The 11,873-nt window shown below is 38.9% G+C and overlaps 1 long non-coding RNA gene across 1 annotated transcript; it reads right to left on the minus strand.

Annotated features, from left to right (window-relative positions):
• Nucleotides 1-4,035: 4,035 nt before the first annotated feature.
• LOC115170633 (uncharacterized) lies at nucleotides 4,036-5,300 on the minus strand. Its single transcript, XR_003871080.1, has 3 exons — nucleotides 4,568-5,300; nucleotides 4,157-4,268; nucleotides 4,036-4,057 (listed from the first exon to the last, which is right to left on the minus strand). It is a non-coding gene; the product is annotated as an uncharacterized LOC115170633 (long non-coding RNA).
• Between the last annotated feature and the right edge of the window lie 6,573 nt (nucleotides 5,301-11,873).

An 11,873-nucleotide genomic window follows, 5' to 3' on the forward strand; every position in this document is an offset into this window, starting at 1 on the left:
GGGCTATACACGGACTGTGACCAGGGTGAAGCTCTTCCGCAGGTTCGAGAAGGTGCCGTCCCATCCCCTGCACCCAGCCGTCTCGCTCAGGGAGCCGGAGAGCAGAATGACCTTCAGATGATGAGGTCATGGGTCAAGGGGCTATGCCATGGTGATGCTTCAGCTCAGAAAATGGAGAGTAGTCCTAGAAGTGGAATTATTAGAATGAACATTCCCATTCAAGTCTACAGTGAGGGAAAAAAGTATTTGATCCCCTGCTGATTTTGTACGTTTGCCCACTGACAAAGAGATGATCAGTCTATAATTTCAATAGTAGGTGTATTTGAACAGTGAGAGATAGAATAACAACAAAATAATCCAGAAAAATGCATGTCAAAAAATGTTATAAATTGATTTGCATTTTAATGAGGGAAATAAGTATTTGACCCCCTCTCAATCAGAAAGATTTCTGGCTCCAAGGTGTCTTTAATACAGGTAATGAGCTGAGATTAGGAGCACACTCTTAAAGAGAGTGCTCCTAATCTCAGTTTGTTACCTGTATAAAAGACACCTTCTGTCCACAGAAGCAATCAATCAATCAGATTCCAAACTCTCCACCATGGCCAAGACCAAAGAGCTCTCCAAGGATGTCAGGGACAAGACTGTAGACCTACACAAGGCTGGAATGGGCTACAAGACCATCGCCAAGCAGCTTGGTGAGAAGGTGACAACAGTTGGTGCGATTATTCGCAAATGGAAGTAACACAAAAGAACTGTCAATCTCCCTCGGCCTGGGGCTCCATGCAAGATCTCACCTCGTGGAGTTGCAATGATCATGAGAATGGTGAGGAATCAGCCCAGAACTACACGGGAGGATTTTGTCAATGATCTCAAGGCAGCTGGGACCATAGTCACCAAGAAAACAATTGGTAACACACTACGCCATGAAGGACTGAAATCCTGCAGCGCCCGCAAGGTCACCCTGCTCAAGAAAGCACATATACATGCCCGTCTGAAGTTTGCCAATGAACATCTGAATGATTCAGAGGACAACTGGGTGAAAGTGTTGTGGTCAGATGAGACCAAAATGGAGCTCTTTGGCATCAACTCAACTCGCCGAGTTTGGAGGAGGAGGAATGCTGCCTATGACCCCAAGAACACCATCGCCACCGTCAAACATGGAGGTGGAAACATTATGCTTTGGGAGTGTTTTTCTGCTAAGGGGACAGGACAACTTCACCGCATCAAAAGGACGATGGACGGGGCCCATGTACCGTCAAATCTTGGGTGAGAACTTTCTTCCCTCAGCCAGGGCATTGAAAATGGGTCGTGGATGGGTATTCCAGCATGACAATGACCCAAAACACACGGCCAAGGCAACAAAGGAGTGGCTCAAGAAGAAGCACATTAAGGTCCTGGAGTGGCCTAGCCAGTCTCCAGACCTTAATCCCATAGAAAATCTGTTGTACTTATTTCCCTAATTAAAATGCAAATCAATTTATAACATTTTTGACATGCGTTTTTCTGGATTTTGTTGTTTTTATTCTGTCTCTCACTGTTCAAATAAACCTACCATTAAAATTATAGACTGATTATTTCTTTGTCAGTGGGCAAACGTACAAATTCAGCAGGGAATCAAATACTTTTTTCCCTCACTGTATGTTCTGTGATGGATCTAGATCTATTTCTATGAGGAAATCTGTCATTTAAGAGGGTTTCAGAGGAGAGTTTCTATGTCATCCCCTGCAGTTCACAGAAGGAGTGCACATGGAAAGGTGATGGATTAGTTTGAATTTGCATAAACAAATACAATCTAAGTAAATTAGATTGATACGCTTCATGTTTTTATTTACATTTTTACTTAAGACTGTAAAGTATAATGGTTAAGGATAGCTATAAAGTACATACAATGAAGTTAAAGTACTTTTTTCTGCAGTGGGCTAAATCAGGGTCGCAGTGTTTCTTGGTAGTCTTAAACAAATCGACTTTAAAACAGAAGTATACACCTCATATACATGGTTATGGGTTAAAAAAATAAGAATCCTGTACCATGTCACATATAGAGTTGAAATTTATTCAGTTTTGCATCCCAATAGTACACTTTATATACATTATAGAAGACTGAAATATAACAAAACCATCTTTAAATAGAACACCGGATATAATGTTTATTAGTTATGAAATTATTAAAAATATTAACAACTACCAATGAGAGTGCTTTTGGTCGTTTGACTGCAGGAAAGGGTTTTAAAATTAAATTAAGTAAAATGCATTGCCAGATGCATATGACTAGGTGAAATACATTGAAAAATTAAAACAAAAAGAAACAATGTCTCAAAATATTGGAATCTTTATTCTTATGGAATATTTCAATGAGTGCAGATACCATAATCTCTTCCTCTGTTCACAGCTGTGAGTTCATTCATCATGCAGAGGCTCTGTTCTGACCTCTAGTGGAGTCTAATAGATCCTCAGGGTCCATTGTGTGAGGTTCACCATCTCAACTTGCCTGACGACTCAAGGTACTGAAATCTTCAGCCATTCTGTTTGCTATGTACTTCAGTCAGACTGACAGCGTTGAAGTTGTTTGTGGTGACGTCAAAATGAGGTCATCAAATGGGCCTCCCGGGTGGAGCAGTGGTCTAAGGCACTGCATCGCCCAGGCTCTGTCGCACCTGGCCGCGACCGGGATGCCCATGGGGTGGCGCACAATTGGCCTAGCGTTGTTCGCGTTAGGTAGGGTTTGGCCGGCAGGGATATCCTTGTCTCATCACGCACTAGCGACTCCTGTGGCGGGCCGGGCGCAGTGCGCACTGACCAGGTCGCTAGGTGTATGGTGTTTCCTCCGACACATTGGTGCGGCTGGCTTCCGGGTCTCGACCTTCGCCTCTTCCGAGTCCGTGCGGGAGTTGTAGCGACAAAACAGTGACTACTAACAATTGGATACCACGAAGAAGGGGGTAAACATTTTTTTTTTAATAAAAAAATTAGGTAATCAGCAATTGGATCATCTCTAACCAATCAATATCAAAGCCAATGAAGAATGTTCAAAGCGCCATTGAAGGCTTCCACCATTTTAATGTAATCAACTGGGTGGGACTTCCAACATTTATTGGCTGATCCCTCCTGGTGGCCATATTGGAGTCATGTCCAACCGGTTCATCAGGAGGGATCAGCCAACCTGAAGAAGAAAATGTACTACTTCAAAATGAAGATAGCCTCAATGGTGCTGCACATGCTGTCACAGATAAAAAGATGAGTCCTCTATCTATGCGCTTTATCCACGTGTGTTCTGGCTCTGGCCCAAACCATCGGTTTCTGGGACCAATCAGAGCGGTTAGAATGTGTTAGCATTCTAGAAATTGTCAGGAAGGTACTCAGATCCAGACTCAGAACTTGCTCCTACCCACACAGGTAGGACATATACAATTACGATCTATGCTGGTTGCAGGATTTTCTGCTTGCATCTCTCTCACCATGAACATTGTGGGTGTTTTTGTGGTGAAGACTCTTGCACAGTGTGGCACAGCTATCACATGTACAGAACAACATGCAAGCAGTCACTATTTATGCTACAGCCATCAGCATGTCTGCATGACTATCATAATCATAATTAGTTGGATGATATGAACGTAAGAATTATTGTGTGGTTGCAACACAAAAGCACATATATGACATGTGTATAGCCCAAAACAAATAGCTGGAACAAATAGCTGGTAACAAATAGCTGGAACAAACAGCTGGAACAAATAGCTTGTAACAAATAGCTGGAACAAATAGCTGGAACAATTAGCTTCTAACAAATAGCTGGTAGCAAATAGCTGGTAACAAATAGCTGAAACACAAGGCTGGTAACAAATAGTTGGTAACAAATAGCTGGTAGCAAATAGCTGGTAACAAATAGCTGAAACACAAGGCTGGTAACAAATAGCTGGTAGCAAATAGCTGGTAACAAATAGCTGAAACACAAGGCTGGTAACCAATCGCTGGTAACAAATAGTTGGTAACAAATAGTTTAAAACATATTGTCACCTGTGTGTTCTCTTCTGTGTCTGATTTTGGTGCTGTAGTCTTTTTCCTGAGGACACGGAAATAGGCAGCATGATTATGACTAATTTAGAATGCAAAGTAAATGAGCTAAAAATATTTGTTTGAGGAAATAGTGGTTAAAATCTACCTGTGAGCAACAAGATGCCAAGCGACCATAGGCAAAATGACAATCATTGGCACTACAGCAAGCACTGCAATAAGTATTGTGAGTGTCACAGCTGCCACCCCCTTTGCATGATCTGCATATTAACACAAAAGCGTTATCATTTAAATTACATTTAAATCATGTAGCAGACGCTCTTATCCAAAGTGACTTACAATCAGTGCATTCATCTTAAGATATCTAGGTGAGACAACCACATATCACAGTCATAGTAAATACATTTTTCCTCAATAAAGAAGTTATAAGCAAAGTCAGTGCTATTAGGAAAAGACAAGTGCATTTGTTTTTGCATTTAAGTTGTTCAGATTTCTGATTGCTAGAATTGTTAGTCTTTATAACCCATGTTGTGGTTTTACAAAATGTTATTGTACTTACCTTTGACTTTCAGAGATAGAATAGTGGAATTCTGTCTTCCATGCTTATTGCTGACGACACAGAAGTATTTCCCACTATTACCAGTGTGAGTAACATTCAACTGTAGCTCAGCCCGAGATACCATTTCCAGACAACTCTCTCCATCTATTTTAAACCAAGTGTAGTTAATTTTGGGTTAGCATTGCTGCTGCAGGTCAAAGTAACATCACTACCCTCCAATACTTCAGATGACGGCCAGACTGAGACTGAGGGATTCCTAGGGCCATCTGAAAGAGATCAGACCACATCATCTAGTTGTTATCTTCCATCAGTGGCTTTTTAGAAAACAGTGTTACTTGTTGATAAAAACCTTCCTTTACTCACATTCAATGTTGACCCTGATAACCTCAGAAAGTGGTCTATTGTAATGCTTTGGAGAACATGAGTAGTTTCCAGAGTCTTGAAAGGATATGTCACAGAGGTAAAGAGTTGAGGACTCCTCTTGCAGGGGTTTTCCATTCCTGAACCACATAACTGCAGATGAACAGTTGTTCATACAGGTCAAATTCACACAATCCTCTTATTTTATGTCCTAATCTATAGACAACACAATAGTGAGCTAAGCCCATTTCACATTTGAAGCAAATGAAGGAAAACAGACTTACCAGAAATATTCACTTTTGCACCATTACTTCCCGTCCACTTGCCGCCGTTATTAGTTTCAAATCTGAATGCATATTCTCCACTGTCTCATACTTGAGTAAAGATACCATAATAGAAAATTACTCAACTAAAAGTCACCCAGTAAATTATTACTTGAGTAAAAGTATTTGGTTTTAAATATACTTAAGTATCAAAAGTAAATGGAATTGTTAAAATGTATCAAAAGTAAAATTTTAAATCATTTAAAATTCCTTATATTAAGCAAACCAGACGGCACCATTTTCTTTGTTTTATTTATTGCCAGATAGCCAGGTGAACACTCCCAACACTCAGACATCATTTACAAACGAAGCATTTGTGTTTAGTGAGTCCGCCAGATCAGAGGCAGTAGGGATGACCAGGGATGTTGTCACGGTTGTCGTAGGTTAAAGTGGACCAAGACGCAGCGGGGAAATGTGCACTCTTCTTTTATTTAAACGGACAAAGAAGGTAAACCAAAATAAACACGTACACAACAAAACCACAACGACTAATCACAGGCCGGTAAGGCAAACAAGCTATACCTAGCACAATCTCCCACAAAACACTAAAACAAACACATACCTATATATAGGACTCTCAATCAGAGGCAACTAGAAAACACCTGCCTCCAATTGAGAGTCCAATCCCCAATAAACTAAACATAGAAATATAAAGAACTAGACTAAACATAGAAATACATTAACATAGAACAGTGGCCAAAACCCGGAATAATAAATCAAACACCACTAAACACACAACCACCCCGAACCACATAAAACAAATTCCCTCTGCCACGTCCTGACCAAACTACAATAACAAATAACCCCTATTACTGGTCAGGACGTGACAGATGTTCTCTTGATAAGTGTGTTAATTGGACCATTTTCCTGTCAAAATGTAACGAGTGCTTTTGGGTATCAGCGAAAATATATGAAGTAAAAAGTACATTATTTTCTGTAGGAATGTAGTGAAGTAAAATTAAAAGTTGGCAAAAATATAAATAGTAAAGTACAGATACCCCAAAATCGACTTAAGTAGTACTTTAAAGTATTTTTACTTAAGTGCTTTACACCACTGGTTACATGGACTCACTCTATGTGAAATAATAGAGATTGACATGATTTTTGAACGATTAACCCTTCCTCTGTACCCCATACATACAAAATCTGTCAGATCCCTCAGTCAAGTAGTCCCGTGTGGCTCAGTTGGTAGAGCATGGTGTTTGCAACGCCAGGGTTGTGGGTTCGATTCCCACGGGGGACCAGTATGGGGGGAAAAAAAATTATGAAATGTATTCACTACTGTAAGTCACTCTGGTTAAGAGCATCTGCTAAATGACTAAAAATGTAAAAGTATTGAATTTCAAGCGCAGATTCAACAACAAAGACCAGGGAGCTTTTGGATAGCCTCATAAAGAAGGACAGTGATTGGTAGATGGGTTACAATAAGTCAGATATTGAATATATCTTTAAACATGGTCAAGTTAATCATTATTCTGTGGATGATGTAATAAACCACCCAGACACAACAAAGATAGAGTCGTCCTTCTGCACTGAGCTGCAGGACAGGAAGGAAACTTTTCAGGGATGTTACCATGAGGCCATTGGTGACAGTTACAGAACTTGAAGAATTAAGAAAATAATAATGGGCTAATATTTCACAATCCAGGTGGCTAAAGCTCTGAGAGACTTACCCAAGAAGACACATAGTTGTAATTGCTGTCAAATGTGTTCATAACATGTATTGACTCACGGAGATTAACATTTATGAAACAACTATATTTTAGTTATTTAATTTATATGAAAAAATTAAATAAAAAACATTCCACTTTGACATTACATGTTATTTTGTTTAGATTGTTGACAAAAAAGTAAATAAAATAAATGTTAATCCCGCATTGTATACAAATCCAAGGGGTATGAATACCTTTTCAAGGCACTGTATTTAGACAGTGAATCTCTATACTCAAGCATTTGGGTTTGAGATCAAATGTTTTATGTGAGGTGACAGTACAGAATGTCACCTTTTATTTGAAGGTATTTTCATATATATTTTTTACAATTTAGAAATGAATGCACTTCATGTATTTAGTCCCCCCATTTTAAGGTGTCAAGTATTTGGACAAATTAACTTAAAGTGCAATATTGTGTCATTTTGGAGTGACCTCTTCTTATTTACACTTTTATTGTAAATAAGAATAGAATATGTTTCTGAACACTTCTACATAAATGTGGATACAACCATGATATGGATAGTCCTGAATGAATTGTGAATAATGATGAGTGAGAAAGTTACAAGTGCACAAATATCATACCCCCAAGACATGCTAACCCTTACAATAACCGGGAAGGTTAATTACTCACGATTCTTTTAGGACTATCCGTAATCCTGGTAGCATCCACATTAATGTAGACGTGTTTAGAAACATGTTATATTCTTATTTACAATAAAAGTGACTCCAAAATGACACAATACATTGTATACCACTAATTATACATGATACATAAAATAAATGACTTCCTAGTGTTATATTTCTGATTTCCTTCGTTGTTCTTACCAGGCAAAATGAGTAGAGACAGAGCCATTTCCATACAGATGGGTTGTGTCAGCCCAACACTCATCTCTGTAGCCAAACAGCTATCTCTCTAAGGTCCTTCACTTGTGTCAGAGTTCTTAATACAGCAGTCACAAATGCAGAGTGAACCTCAGTCCTCTAGTTTAAAACACAGACGTTTTGTGTCAATTCATGTACGGGCTTGGAGTTACTCATCAGGAGCTGCGCTACAAAAAGGCAAACTGTCTTTGCAAGTGTCATCAAAAGACAAAAAGTCTGGGTGTATCAGCTAGCTAATGACCTGAGTGAGAGTCACCTGTTGACATCAGAGACACTCGCCGCAACCAAATCAGGTCATTTTACCACAGGCACAACGTGCCACCAACAGTGCCTTCAGAAAGTATTCATACCCCTTGACTTATTCCACATTTTGTTTTGTTACAGCTTGAATTCAAAGTCGATTAAATAGATTTTTTTTTTGTCACACATCTACACACAATACCCTATAATGACAAAGTGAAAACATGTATTTAGAAATTGTTGCTAATTCATTGTAAATTAAATACAGAAATATCTAATTTACATAAGTATTCACACCCCTGAGTCAATACATGTTAGAATCACTTACAGCTGTGAGTCTTTCTGGGTAAGTCTCTAAGAGTTTTGCACACCTGTATTGCACAATATTTGCACATTATTCTTTTTAAAATTCTTCAAGCTCTGTCAAGTTGGTTGTTGATCATTGCTAGACAGCAGTTTTCAAGTCTTGTCATAGATTTTCAAGACGATTTAAGTCAAAATTGTAACTAGGCCACTCAGGAACATTCAATGTTGTCTTGGTAAGCAATAACAGTGTATCTTTGGCCTTGTGTTTTAGGTTGTTGTCCTGCTGAAAGGTGAATTTGTCTCCCAGTGTCTGTTGGAAAGCAGACTAATCTAGGTTTTCCTCTAAGATTTTGCCTGTGCTTAGCTCTATTCTGGTTCTTTCTATCCTAAAAAATCCATAGTCCTTGCCGATGACAAACATATCCACAACATGATGCAGCCACCACCATGCTTGAATATGAAGAGTGGTACTCAGTGATGTGTTGTATTAGATTTGTCCCAAACATAACATTTTGTATGCAGGACATAAAGTTAATTTCTTTGTCACATTTGTTGCAGTTTTATTTTAGTGCATTACTGCAAACAGGATGCATGATTTGGAATATTTGTATTATGTACAGACATCCTTCTTTTCACTCTTGTCATTTGGGTTAGTATTGTGGAGTAACTGCAATGTTGTTGATCCATCCTCAGTTCTCTCCTATCACAGACATTGAACTCTAACTTTTTTAAAGTCATCATTGGCCTCATGGTGAAATCCCTGAATGGTTTCCTTCCTCTCTGGAAACTTAGTTAGGAAGGACGCCTGTATCTTTGTATTGACTGGGTGTATTTATACACCATCCAAAGTGTAATTAATAACTTCACCATGCTCAAAGGGATATTCAATGTCTGCTTCTTTGTTGTGCCCTTCTCTGGGAGGCATTGGAAAACCTTGCTAGTCTTTGTGGTTGAATTTGTTTGAAATTCCCTGCTCAACTAAGGGACCTTACAGATAATTGTATGTGTGGGGTACAGTCATTAAAAAATTATGTTAAACATTACTATTGCAGAGTGAGTCCATGCAACTTAAGACAATTTTTTACTCCTGAATGTATTTAGGCTTGCCATAACAAAGGGGTTGAATACTTATTGAAACAAGACATTTGAGTTTTTCATTTGTAATGAATTTGTAATTAACTTTGATATGATGGGGTATTGTGTGTAGGCTAGTGACACAAAATCTGTCAATTTAACACAACAAAATGTGGAAAAAGTCAAGGGGTGTGAATAGTTTCTGAAGGTACTGTAAGTCATTTCCATTTATACTGTATGTTAGCCACGAACAGAGACCTGTGGAGGTTGAGGGCGTGTGACCCAGATTGTACCCTCTGCTCAGGGCAAAAAAAGTAGGCCTGCCAATCACAACTTCTGCTGGTGTCCAGACCAAATAAGGAGAATATTGTTACACTGAAGTGATTGTGTGATGTTGTTCATTGTCCACATGGTGGCAGACTACTGTGTGACTCACATTTCCGGAAGTAAATTATTCCACACAGAAGATTTATAGAATAAACCAACTATATGAACATGCGCCATACATTTGTGAAACCAAAAATGAATATTAGACAAAACAGAGAATAGTTTATACTATAATTGAAAAAACTCAAACTGAGAAATCTATTTAAAAAAAAAAAAAGGTTTACTGTAGGCTAGGTAGGCTATGCTAAACTTCACAGTGGGTTTCCAATAACATAAAAACATAACATATTAATAAATATATATGAAACTTGAGCAACACTGTGAATTGTAAACCTTGTAAATCATCAGAAAATTAAAATGGGTAATGTGCTTTGATGTGTGTAGAACCTGACGTTACTACCCTTCAGCAGTTTTATGAACTGATACATTCGCTGAATCTAAATTAAACGTCAGATCATGTCTGACACCATACCCCCCTTCAGACTCCACAAGCCTACGTCCCTGGGTCTCCAACGCGTAAAACGGATCAATCCACACACGATTCTATCAAGCGGAATATGAATCACCCACTCTATCGTAGCCTAGTTGACGAAATTTAAATACGATCACGAGGTCACTATATAAGAGAGGACAGTACGAAAAAAACATATACCAAGTTCTCATCGAGGTGAAGTTATAGGGAGAAAGTTAAAGGAGCACAAGAACGAGAACTTCACACAGTTCGACATGGAGAGGTCCGTTAAACGTGCTTTAGTAATTGTAGCTATTTCCATGCTGGTTTCTTGCAACCCAACCGAAGCGTGGTACAAGCAAGTTTCCGGCCCAAGCTACTACTCGGTGGGCAGAGCTTCGGGTTTGCTGTCCGGGATCCGGAGATCACCATATGTTAGGAGGTCCGAGACCGATTCGGTGGCGGACAGCGGAGAGTCTACGGTGAACAGCATCCTCTCGGAACCGAGCAGTCGACTGAATTCGGTCCTTAAATCCATGGTAAGAGGCTATATTTTACATTTCTGATGTTCAATTGAGCAATGCGCATTGGAAACAGGCACTCCCTGTGGTGCGTAAAAGTGCTTAAGGTGCGTAAAAGTTTAACATTTCACAGGGCACAGACAAGAATAATCAAAAGTAGTCCAATTATGTTTTAGTTTTTTTGGTAGACTATTATATTTCAAACAGTTGACACCCTGAAACTGGATCATCATGAAGGAGCTGTCCATTCAGCACCAGCGCACCACCAAGTAGACTACAGCCTCATTATACAGTCAAGTTTGGACTAGATTAGAAGAAAACTACAATAAATCAAAAGGACATATTAGAATATCAGTTTAAAGTCATAAATTGTTATTTTCAAAATCCACATTTTGGGGAAATGAATCTCAAGCAGCCACAAGTCTTGAACATCAACGAACTTTCTCATAATTCGCTTAATGTTACATTATGTTGATTAAAATGTCTTGTTTTTTTTCAGCCTATTTGTATCAAAGATATCACACCGAATCTGCAGAGCTGCGAACTTGTTCAGGATGGTTCAAAGTTATTTCAATGTAAAGCAGACGTGTTCGTGTCGCTCGACTCATTGGACTGTGTGGAAGCATGATCAGCACCGCGAACGTGGATGGACTGATAACGTTCGATGGAACCGAATGTTTCTTATTTTCACAAATATGGCACAAATGTTTTAGCATACTGCCATGCGCAGTCTGACTACTACTTCCCCTAACGGGTAATAGCCAAATTGTCTGTTAAATCATATTATGTAATGCATAGCAATGTACATATGTATTCATTTCCTTGTTTAATGAATAAATACATCTTATATTGCACTCAAATTATTTTACCCAATTATTTCGCCCTATAGGTCAAAATGAATCCTGCTTCACACATTTGTACAATTATCACCCAGACACCTGTTTGTATGTAAATGTTAAGACACATTTTTGTTAACTCAAATAGGCCATAATACAAACCACTCAAGCTTGGCATACATCTGCCGCCATCTTAAAATAAGTACCAAAGACA

Source organism: Salmo trutta, chromosome 32 (genome assembly GCF_901001165.1).
Source record: "Salmo trutta chromosome 32, fSalTru1.1, whole genome shotgun sequence".
Classification (NCBI taxonomy): domain Eukaryota; kingdom Metazoa; phylum Chordata; class Actinopteri; order Salmoniformes; family Salmonidae; genus Salmo; species Salmo trutta.